Source organism: Sinocyclocheilus anshuiensis, unplaced genomic scaffold (assembly GCF_001515605.1).
Source record: "Sinocyclocheilus anshuiensis isolate Anshui unplaced genomic scaffold, SAMN03320099.WGS_v1.1 scaffold708, whole genome shotgun sequence".
NCBI lineage: Eukaryota > Metazoa > Chordata > Actinopteri > Cypriniformes > Cyprinidae > Sinocyclocheilus > Sinocyclocheilus anshuiensis.
The window spans coordinates 2,474,198-2,483,858 of record NW_015555881.1 but is presented as its reverse complement, the minus strand read 5'-3'; positions in this window follow the sequence as shown (position 1 = coordinate 2,483,858).

Sequence of the window (9,661 nt, the reverse complement as noted above, 5' to 3'; positions counted from 1 at the left end):
AGGTAAAGAGACCAAATGACAGTCATCACCGTGGATGTTTTTCCCTGTCATTGCCATAGTTTAAAGGAGTCATAGGATGCCCATTTTCCACAAGTTGATATGATTTTTTAGGGTCTTAATGAAAAGACTGTAACATAGTTTGGTTAAAATTTCTCAATGGTAGTGTAAAAAAACACCTTTTTTACCCTGTCAAAAACAGCTCTTTTCAGATCAAGCCGTTTTTGTAGCATTTTCCTTTAAATGTTAATGAGCTCTGCTGACCCCGCCCCTCTCTTCCACTGCTTACTTTAGCCGCATTCATCATGAAACTTGCTAATTAGCACATTATTAGGAAAGGCGATTTGCAAAGATTCATTACAAAACATTACACTCACTTCTTCTGTAGGTGAAGCTGGATCACGAATGATTCGCGTGAACATAGACGCATTTATGTAGATCGGGGGCGCATTCCCTTCAGAAACAATGTAATCCACTGCGTCTTCAGCGGCTCAGATGTCGGGAGTAAATGACGACTGCTATGTTCATGATTACATCCAACAACAGAACACCTCAATCGCTTAGGAGTCATTCTTGTCTACATCTGCTCCGGCGGTGAAACAATGGCGGACTGATGACAGCTCACTCAGGGCGGAGCTAAGGGAAAACACCAGTCCAGTCTGTGCTGAAACGCTACTGTCAATCAAACTATCGTGGGAGGGGCCTGTTTTTGTGACGTCACACAGACAGGCATCTGAGATCGGCTCGATTTGAGAAAGGGGAAAACATTTAACCAGATTTTTAAATGAAATTTTTATCATTATATGGTGGTTGTGTACACACACTGCCAACACACATTTCAGTTCAAACAACTTGTAAAAGTGCATGTAGCATCCTATGACCCCTTTAAGAGATTATATTGTGCTTTAAGGTCTCTAGGTCCTTCTCGTGAGCATTTTTCGATTCTCTCACTCTCTCTGTATGCTTTCTTTCTAATTCTGTAAATTGTGTCTCTTTGTTTTCTAAGAATTCTCTTGCCACTTCTCTTTCAACTTCAAACTCTGTTTGAAAGTAACATTTGGCATTTAGGTAGTAGTTTCAATTATTTCTGAAAAAGTCTTTATTTTGGATCCCTTCAACATTTTGACAAGTGTTCGTACAGATGACTGCACATCTTAACACAGCCGTTTTTTCTTGAATCATGGGCATCAACTTTGAGCATGAACAATATCATGTAATAATCTAAATCCTCCTTCCCAGAGACATCCAAGAGAGCATCATGCAAAAGATAATTTTCTTCACTAGTGTTACACTCATCTCCAGCAGAAAGGCATGAGGTCCAGGAAAGAGAAAGAGACACTTAATAACAAACAGTCTTACCCTTTGTCATTATCTCTAGAATATAAATATAAGAATAATGTGATAATCAATGAAAAAGACTTCTTTGAATATTTACATTTCTTCATATAGCAGAAATACTCATTTATACTCTTTCCTTATTTAATCTTCTCCTCATCAGTGGGATAAAAACATAAGTGGAAGATAGTATGTTTCTGCATTGTCTTTAAACATTCACAAATGTTATTTACATTTCCTCCACTGAGTTACTATTGACTTTACATCCCTGATGTTCAGCTGCCCAAAAACCACCTGCTTGGAATCTGTGAGGTATTTTACAAAAAGATGAAAGGGTATACAAATTTCATATCATGATTATAGTGACCAAAATGATCACGGTTATCAATATTATCACAGTATCGTTTCAATAGACTGGACATGTTTAAAAAGAACTCATACATGCACTGAAATCATTTCACCAAGTTTTATTTTGAAAATCAAAAAAATTAACACCACAAAACTAAATTAAAATAATGACATTAAAAATTATGGATGGATTTAAAAAAAAGCAAAAATGTATGTTACAACATAGCATGCTATAGTATCTACTAACATGTACTACATGTTCAAATAAAGTTTTTACAAATAAAAGTTTTATTAAAAAATTATAAACCTCACATTTCAGCCTTTAAATAATTTTTAAGGATGAGACAAATTATATACATTTTATCTGCTCCATAAACAATACATAGGCTGCCTTAATATACGAAGAGTTTTTGAATGTACATTAGCTTGTTTTCCATCTACAGATTAAGATTTACAATAAAAATTTGGTTTGCAGGTGTTTTGGTATTTGGCCTCTGTCACTTTCAGCTTTTTATTAACTTACATATACCTGCAATATCTGAGGCCTCCATTCACAGAGTGTCATGAGGGTGAATAAATGAGAGAATGTTAATTATGGGCCTAAATATCCCTTTCAATAATGACATAATCCTCCAGGAAATTACTTAATTTTGTTGAAAAGAACAACAGTTGAAACTTCAGTATATTAGCAATGGACATTATGAATTCTGTGATGTTGGTTTGTGTCAATCGAAAAAAGCAACATCAAAAATCAGATCACAATACTGTTAAAATCTCCAAAACAATATAAAGAAACAGGCAGATTAAGTTCAATGAAAGAAAGTTAGAGATGTACTTCACCTTTAGTGTATTCTGGCCAAAAAATAAATAAACAAAATTATATATATATATATATATATATATATATATAATATGAATGTGCTACTGCTAACAATATTTAATCTTATCATGATTTACAAGTATTAATCTTATCAAGTGCATAATCTTATAAAGTGCATAGCATTTTCTTTCTTTTTTGATACATATAGGTAAGCAAAAAATGCTAAACAGAAGCAGCATCAAACATGCTTCACAGAAAACACCACTATACATACACATAATAAACACAGTAATCACACTAAAACAGTGAAAAACTACTTTTTTATTCATAATGAAAACATCAGATAGGTAGTAACATATAAGTTTATCTAGGAATAATGATAGATATTATGTTATCTTTGGAAGATCATAGAGACAGTGTGTGTAACAAGACCAGGCAGATAATTCATTTTCTTTGTCGACCTAGGTCCTGTGGAGCAAGAAAACAGATTATTTTATTATTATGTCTAAGATCATGAGTGTTTTACAGTACTGTAAGTCCATTTGGTAAATGAGTCTGTTAATAACAATAACAATAGAATTGTTTCTGACCTGACTTACAACCTGACCTGTTAGACCTAAAACTCTCTTTTGTGCATCACAGAATTGAATATGGAAAATCCAAACTCCACTAACTTGTGAAACGTTGTGTTTTGTTATAAGAGTTTGTAAAGATCTGGTGATCTCTGTGGTAGTAATTGTGAATGAACATACTATCATGCAAGAAAAATAAAATTCAGTCTTTGTCTAACAATAAAGTTATTTATCATATTATATATATCAACTGATGAATCAATTGATCATTTGTACTCAACCTTCACTGGAAACCTGGAAAATCCTTCAACTAGCTTCAGTGCAATCGTGGTCTGTTCAGGGAGTAGCTGGAGGTTTGGCCTCACTTTCAGGCACTGGTGAAAATAGACAGACAGACTATTTAGATGCCATATCTTTTTTTTTCTTCCAGGAACAATAGTTTTAACAGCAGTGTTGGGAAACATTACTTTTAAATGTAATTCTACATTAATCTGTTACTATTACTTTGCATCCAAATGTGACTCTAACACTGAAATGTGTTTCCAATGGCTTGACAATTAAATAGGACAGTAAAGAACTGAAAGCAAAGTGGATCAAGAGAGGGGAAAACCTTTAGATTTAGTAGCAAACAACGGATCTCATGCAGATATTTGCCCAACTCATGCATTGCATAGGTCTGTGTGACAACGCTGTGTGGAAGAGAGAGGTTTTCAATTGATTTTATCAGTCAATAAATGAAACTAAAACAAAATTTGATGATGTGGTGTGTGTTACTTGTAATGTGTTGCTTGCAACAATGAGTAAAAATACAGATCTATTACAGGTGTACTTTAAATTTATGTTGGATTTATTTCAATGGTCTGCATTGTGCAGAGCTGTGATTTGATAACATTATTCGATGTCTTTTCACTGAAGGCCCAGTGTGTGATCTGGCATTAAAAGTGAAAGTTTAGTGTATGAAATTATTATTTCATGATCCTCTGTCATCATGTCCATTGAAATGTGCATCGATAAAATAATTCTTACTGCTAGGGGGATTTAATTCTTTGCTGTTACGTTGCACAGGTCTCAGTGCTTCAGTCTTCAACTTTGAAGATTGGTCTGCCAGTTGTGTTCCATCCACATGGAGAAAACAGGAAAAAACATATCGTCTAATTTACTCAGCAAATCATATTATTTGCGATCTACGCAGCAAAATTGTGTTTCTCTTCTAAACTTGATTTCTTTGCTTTAGAGTCATATAATTCTCTAAAATGTGCTTAATGTACTAGATTCAATTATTCAGGATGAATGTGACCCAATCAATTATTTTTTCTGAAACTGTAGTTCCCAGCATGCTTTGCTTGGGACTTAATGAGGAGAGTAAAACAGTTATGTGTTATTTAAGTGTTATTTTATATGTTTTTGAGTAAGATGAAAAGAGGGGAAACTTGATAGTGTTTAATATTAAATTATGTTGGCATTATTAGAACTGTTTAAATTACACTGGGTTACCATTGTGGAGAAGAGTGGAGCATTTGCTTATGCGTGGGCTGGTACAGGGCATGTTGTGACCGCCCTGTTCAAAAAGCGTTTAATGCTTAGCATTTAGCATGCTGATATGTGCTATTGTTAGCTGCTTTGTACAATCATATAATTCAGTCATATGACAAAAAAAATTATATAAAACTGAATGAATGAATTCTGTTAGAGAACCTTATACAGTAAGATCAATTTAAGACTACTTAATCAGGTCACTGAAAAATGACTTAATTCCGTCATGTTGAAATTATGTGAACCAATTATTTTTGTTTAACCTAATTGATTCATGTGGGACCAATGTACATTTTTTCAGTGCATTGTGTCATCTCACCTGAGCTTCTGTCCGGTCGGTCTTCTGCTCCTGCTGCTCCTGATGCCGCTGGCAATTCATGACGTACTTGAAGGGCACCCATTTCTTTCTCTCTTCTTTCTTGTTCTCTCTTCCTCTCCTCAGATGGAGATCTTACAGGTGGTGGACGTGACTGTATGATGCAACATTACAATTTTATTATTATGTGTTTTTTTATACTTTGCTTATCACAGATTATTTCGCATTCACACTCGTTCATTCATTGGGAAAATCTTTCTTTTCACCAAAATGACTTACAGTGAATTCAATACATTTGTATTTGTTCAGCCCTGATTGAGCAAAAGGAACGTTACTCATCCTGTCATCAATCTGCCTTTGGTAACATACAGCTTCGTTTTTATATCTTCTAAATTCTGTCCATTTTTCCTCAGCTTATTAATAATCTTTTCTCACATTCTAACACAATTTCATGGCAATTCATAACTGTTTTAGTGGCTAATTATGTGATGTCATTCATAAGTCTTTGTACAGTTTGCTCACGCTGCAGTGATGGTTATGTTTAGAAGTGGGGCTAGAGGCAGGCCTTCATGCTCACATTTTTTCTAAAAATGTTTGATTTACATCAAATTCATATGAAATCGCCACCTCGTCAAATAGTTACATTTTCCTCAGAGATCAGCATCAGATTCTTAAAATATGTTTTATATTTTCTAAAACACTCCAAATGTTTTGTGAAAAAGTCTTGTAGTGTCCTTGCATTATTTTTTTAATGATTAATTAACTGTGCTGGCAGAGATCTCTGATACAAGTCTCTGATCCACGTATGAGTATTGTATTCTTCATTAAGTATAAACCAAAACCTAAAATGTAGCCGTTATGTCGGCAGCAATGAAGGATGAATTCAGGTTAACTGAGCTACTTTTTAAGTATGTCTCAATTTACCTGAATTCAACCTGCATGAGTAACTTTAAAAGTTTCCTAAATTAACTATTGTTGAAGCTCAGAAGCTCAAGAAGCTCAGAACTATTGTTGCTAAATGAACAAATGTAATGGTAAAGTATCACTTAAGTAGAATTACTATCACAACGTTTTGTTGTTATAAACAACTGCATCATCTATGAATGTAAATTACTTATGAAGGCCATAAAGCTGAATATAGTAAACTGTATCAAATGTTTAAATTATACTCACCCCTGTTGTCCCCATTTTCACCTGCAAGTAAAAATACAGTCAAGTCACAGAGGTCAATAATTTTTGCCTGACATTTCAAGTCCATTCAGTTGAACAGTATAATTCAGTAACAGTATAATCCTACCAATAAAAGATTTTCTGAAAAAATTCGCCTATTTCAATATATTTAAAGGTTTCATTTGTTTTGCAGATTACACCCAAATAATATAAACATCACAAGTGAATGTAAATATCGAAGGTTAAAAATGAAAACCGTTATATCGATAAGGCATTGTGGTGCTGTAGTTTTTCTCAAGCACACAGAACTGTGGTGTCGAACCTCACTGGCTGCATCTGAAAGCTGCTTTGCTGATTCTCTGGGTTTGTCAGATAAAAGAAACATCCAGATGAAAAAGTGAAAGTGGTGTTACATGTGGCCAAGTATGGTGACCCATCCCATCCAAAGTGCACACACACAGCAGTGAACACACACCCGGAGCAGAGGTGTACTGAGTTGAATTATGAAGGATCTAAGGATTCTTTGTAGCAAGCAACCATACATTTATGTTATGTTTTACTTTCTTTCTTTTATTCATTTATAATTATTTATCATTTAATCATTTTATTATTGTAAAATATAATAATAGTTTAAACCATTTATATACTCATTTCATTGATTAATTAATTGATTAGTCATTTATGTTATGTTATTTTATTTTTTATATAATTTTTCTATTGTTGTTTAGTCTTATCTGTGTTTTCAAGGGATGAATGTCTCCATTTCAAGGTGTTTAAAAGACTGTTAATACAGTTTTGGGTACCAGACAAGACTTGCTATTAACGGGTTTTGGGTATTAGACAACTCTGCTGACTAGTTGTTCTGTTACGAGACAAAACAGATATTTTCTGACAGGATCTGGTGTCCGGGGCTGGATCTGATATTTCTGGTGTGGAGGCATGATTTAACAATTATATGACAACTTGTGCGTGTGAAATATTTCATAATGTTTTTGCAGAAGGATATAAATAATTATAGGATAATCAAGGTGAGACACCCCAGGTTAATAGGGTAAAATGTAACTAATATTTATCACCATTTGATTGATTACATTAAGATTTGGAAACAAGTTTTCTGAAATGTTGTTTAGCAGTGCTAATGAGGCATTAGTTTTGCATAAATGTGGTGTAGCCTATATAAGTGGAGAGAAAAAAAACTCATGGCCTTTAAAGATAAAGACGCAAATAGACAAATAGTGTAATAAAATAAACACGTTTTCTTTCCAGCAGTTTAAAACAACACTTTATGAAAAGCCAAATAGCCCCAAATCTCAAACCTGAGCAATGCATGAATAAACAATGATTTAGCCTGTAGTGTCTTACTTATAATTATTAAATTCCATTATTTGGCCTTGCTAAACTGATGCTTTCTATTGCTCATATGTTTCCTATGCTCATAAATGACTAAGCATTTATTCTTTCTCTAATTCATTACTGTCCCTTCTCAATAACTCTTGCGAGATCTGGCAACACTTTCATTTTTCTGGCAATTTCCACAACCATCGTTGGCACATCGCAATTTTTTATTGATATTTATGGTTTGTTTTTCATGTTGTCGCACCAAATCTGTCCATATTTAGTCAGGGCCGCTGGTATAATCTACACCAGATGGCGCCAAACATAAATTGCAATTATTTAGAGGCAAAAAAAATAAATAGATGAAATTAAATGAATCATTATAATAATAAAATAAGCACAAGACATTCGTTTTCACAAATACCTGCTGCACTGTCGCGTGCTGTGAACAAACCCTGGACAAGAATCAATAGCCGAAACTAGGCCATTACAAACATCAGCATTCTTTCTAAATCGAAAGTGAAAGGAAAAGCTTTTTCTTGCCTGTTCTGACGCAGGATCCTGAGCAGCGGTCTCGGTCTATGTAGCGTAATGCTTATCCTATTTTAACTATAGGCTACATATGTGTAAGCATTTGTGTTAATTCAATGCCTATCAGTCTCTCTCCCGGTGTAAGCCTGCTTTCGCCTGGCACTGCACTGAGACCGATGTTGAGCTGAATTTCTGCCCAGCGCGTGCCGTCCGTGCAACGTCCGCATTACGTCATTTTCTTCATCAGGAGGGCTCGCGCACGCATTATAATGCTCTTTGTTCTGCGTCCTTACCTGCAGCAAGATTTTTTTGTTCTTCTTTATTTGGTAATATCTCTTGGGTTAAATCATGGAAACTGCCAAATACGTTTTGTATCAATAACAAAATGAAGGAAGTGTCTTAGTGTGAATACTTCATAGAATTTATCCTGCTAAGCATGTTTTGGAAAGATTTAAGCTTAAAGAGGTCATATGATGTTGCTTAATGTCCAGAGGTATGCTGTTCCATAGTCGAGGACCGGCTACAGAAAAAGCCCGATCCCCCTTAAATTTCAAGCGAGAGCGAGGTATATGCAAGAAAAGTTTATCAGAGGATCTGAGAGAGCGAGAGGATTGCTGATAGCTGAGAAGTTCGGACAAGTATGATGGGGCTAGATCATTTAATGCTTTATACACAAATAATAAAATCTTAAAATGGATCCTATGCTGCACCGGTAACCAATGAAGAGATGCTAGGACAGGAGAAATGCTTTCTCTCCTCTTAGTACCAGTCAGCAACCTTGCAGCTGCATTCTGGACTAACTGCAAGCGATTCAGTGATGAATGATTGAGACCCATATAAAGTGCATTGCAATAATCAAGTCTGGAAGTGATGAAGGCGTGAGTAACTATCTCCAAATCCTTAAACGAGAGCATAGATTTTAATTTGGCTATTTGCCTTAGTTGAAAAAAGCTGCTCTTCACCACAGCACTTATCTGTTTTTCAAATTTCAGATCAGTGTCAAAAATCACACCTAAGTTTTTAGCAAAAGGATGAATGTTTGATGACATAGAATCTAGATTAATAGTGATATCAAAGACAGCACCTGGGGGTCCAAAGACAACAATCTCAGTTTTGTTCTCATTTAGTTGGAGAAAGTTTCTGCCAGTCCAGCCTTTAATATCTTCAAAGCAATTAAAAAGGTCAGAATAAGAGTGATCAGAGTTGAGAGGAATGTAGATCTGAGTATCGTCAGCATAACAATGATATGAAATATTATATTTCCTCATGATCGAACCCAAGGGGAGCATATACAAACAAAATAAGACAGGCCCCAAGAGGGACCCCTGAGGTACCCCATAGGTGAACGGTGCAGAAGGAGAGGACGAGTGTCCAATCATCACCTTAGCTGATCTATCGGAGAGGTATGATGAGAACCAATCCAGTGCCGTGCCCCTAATGCCAACTTCATCCCTTAGACGATTAAGAAGGGTAGCATGATCAACTGAATCAAATGCAGAACTAAGATCAAGTAGCATTAAAATAGCAGATTTACCAGAGTCCAAAGCAAGGAGTAGATCGTTTGACACCTTCAGCAGTGCAGACTCGGTGCTATGATGGGCTCTAAAACCAGACTGAAATTTATCTAAAATATTGTTTTGTGAGACAAATGACGATAACTGATTTAAAACAATTTTCTCCAAAATTTTAGACAAGAATGGCAAC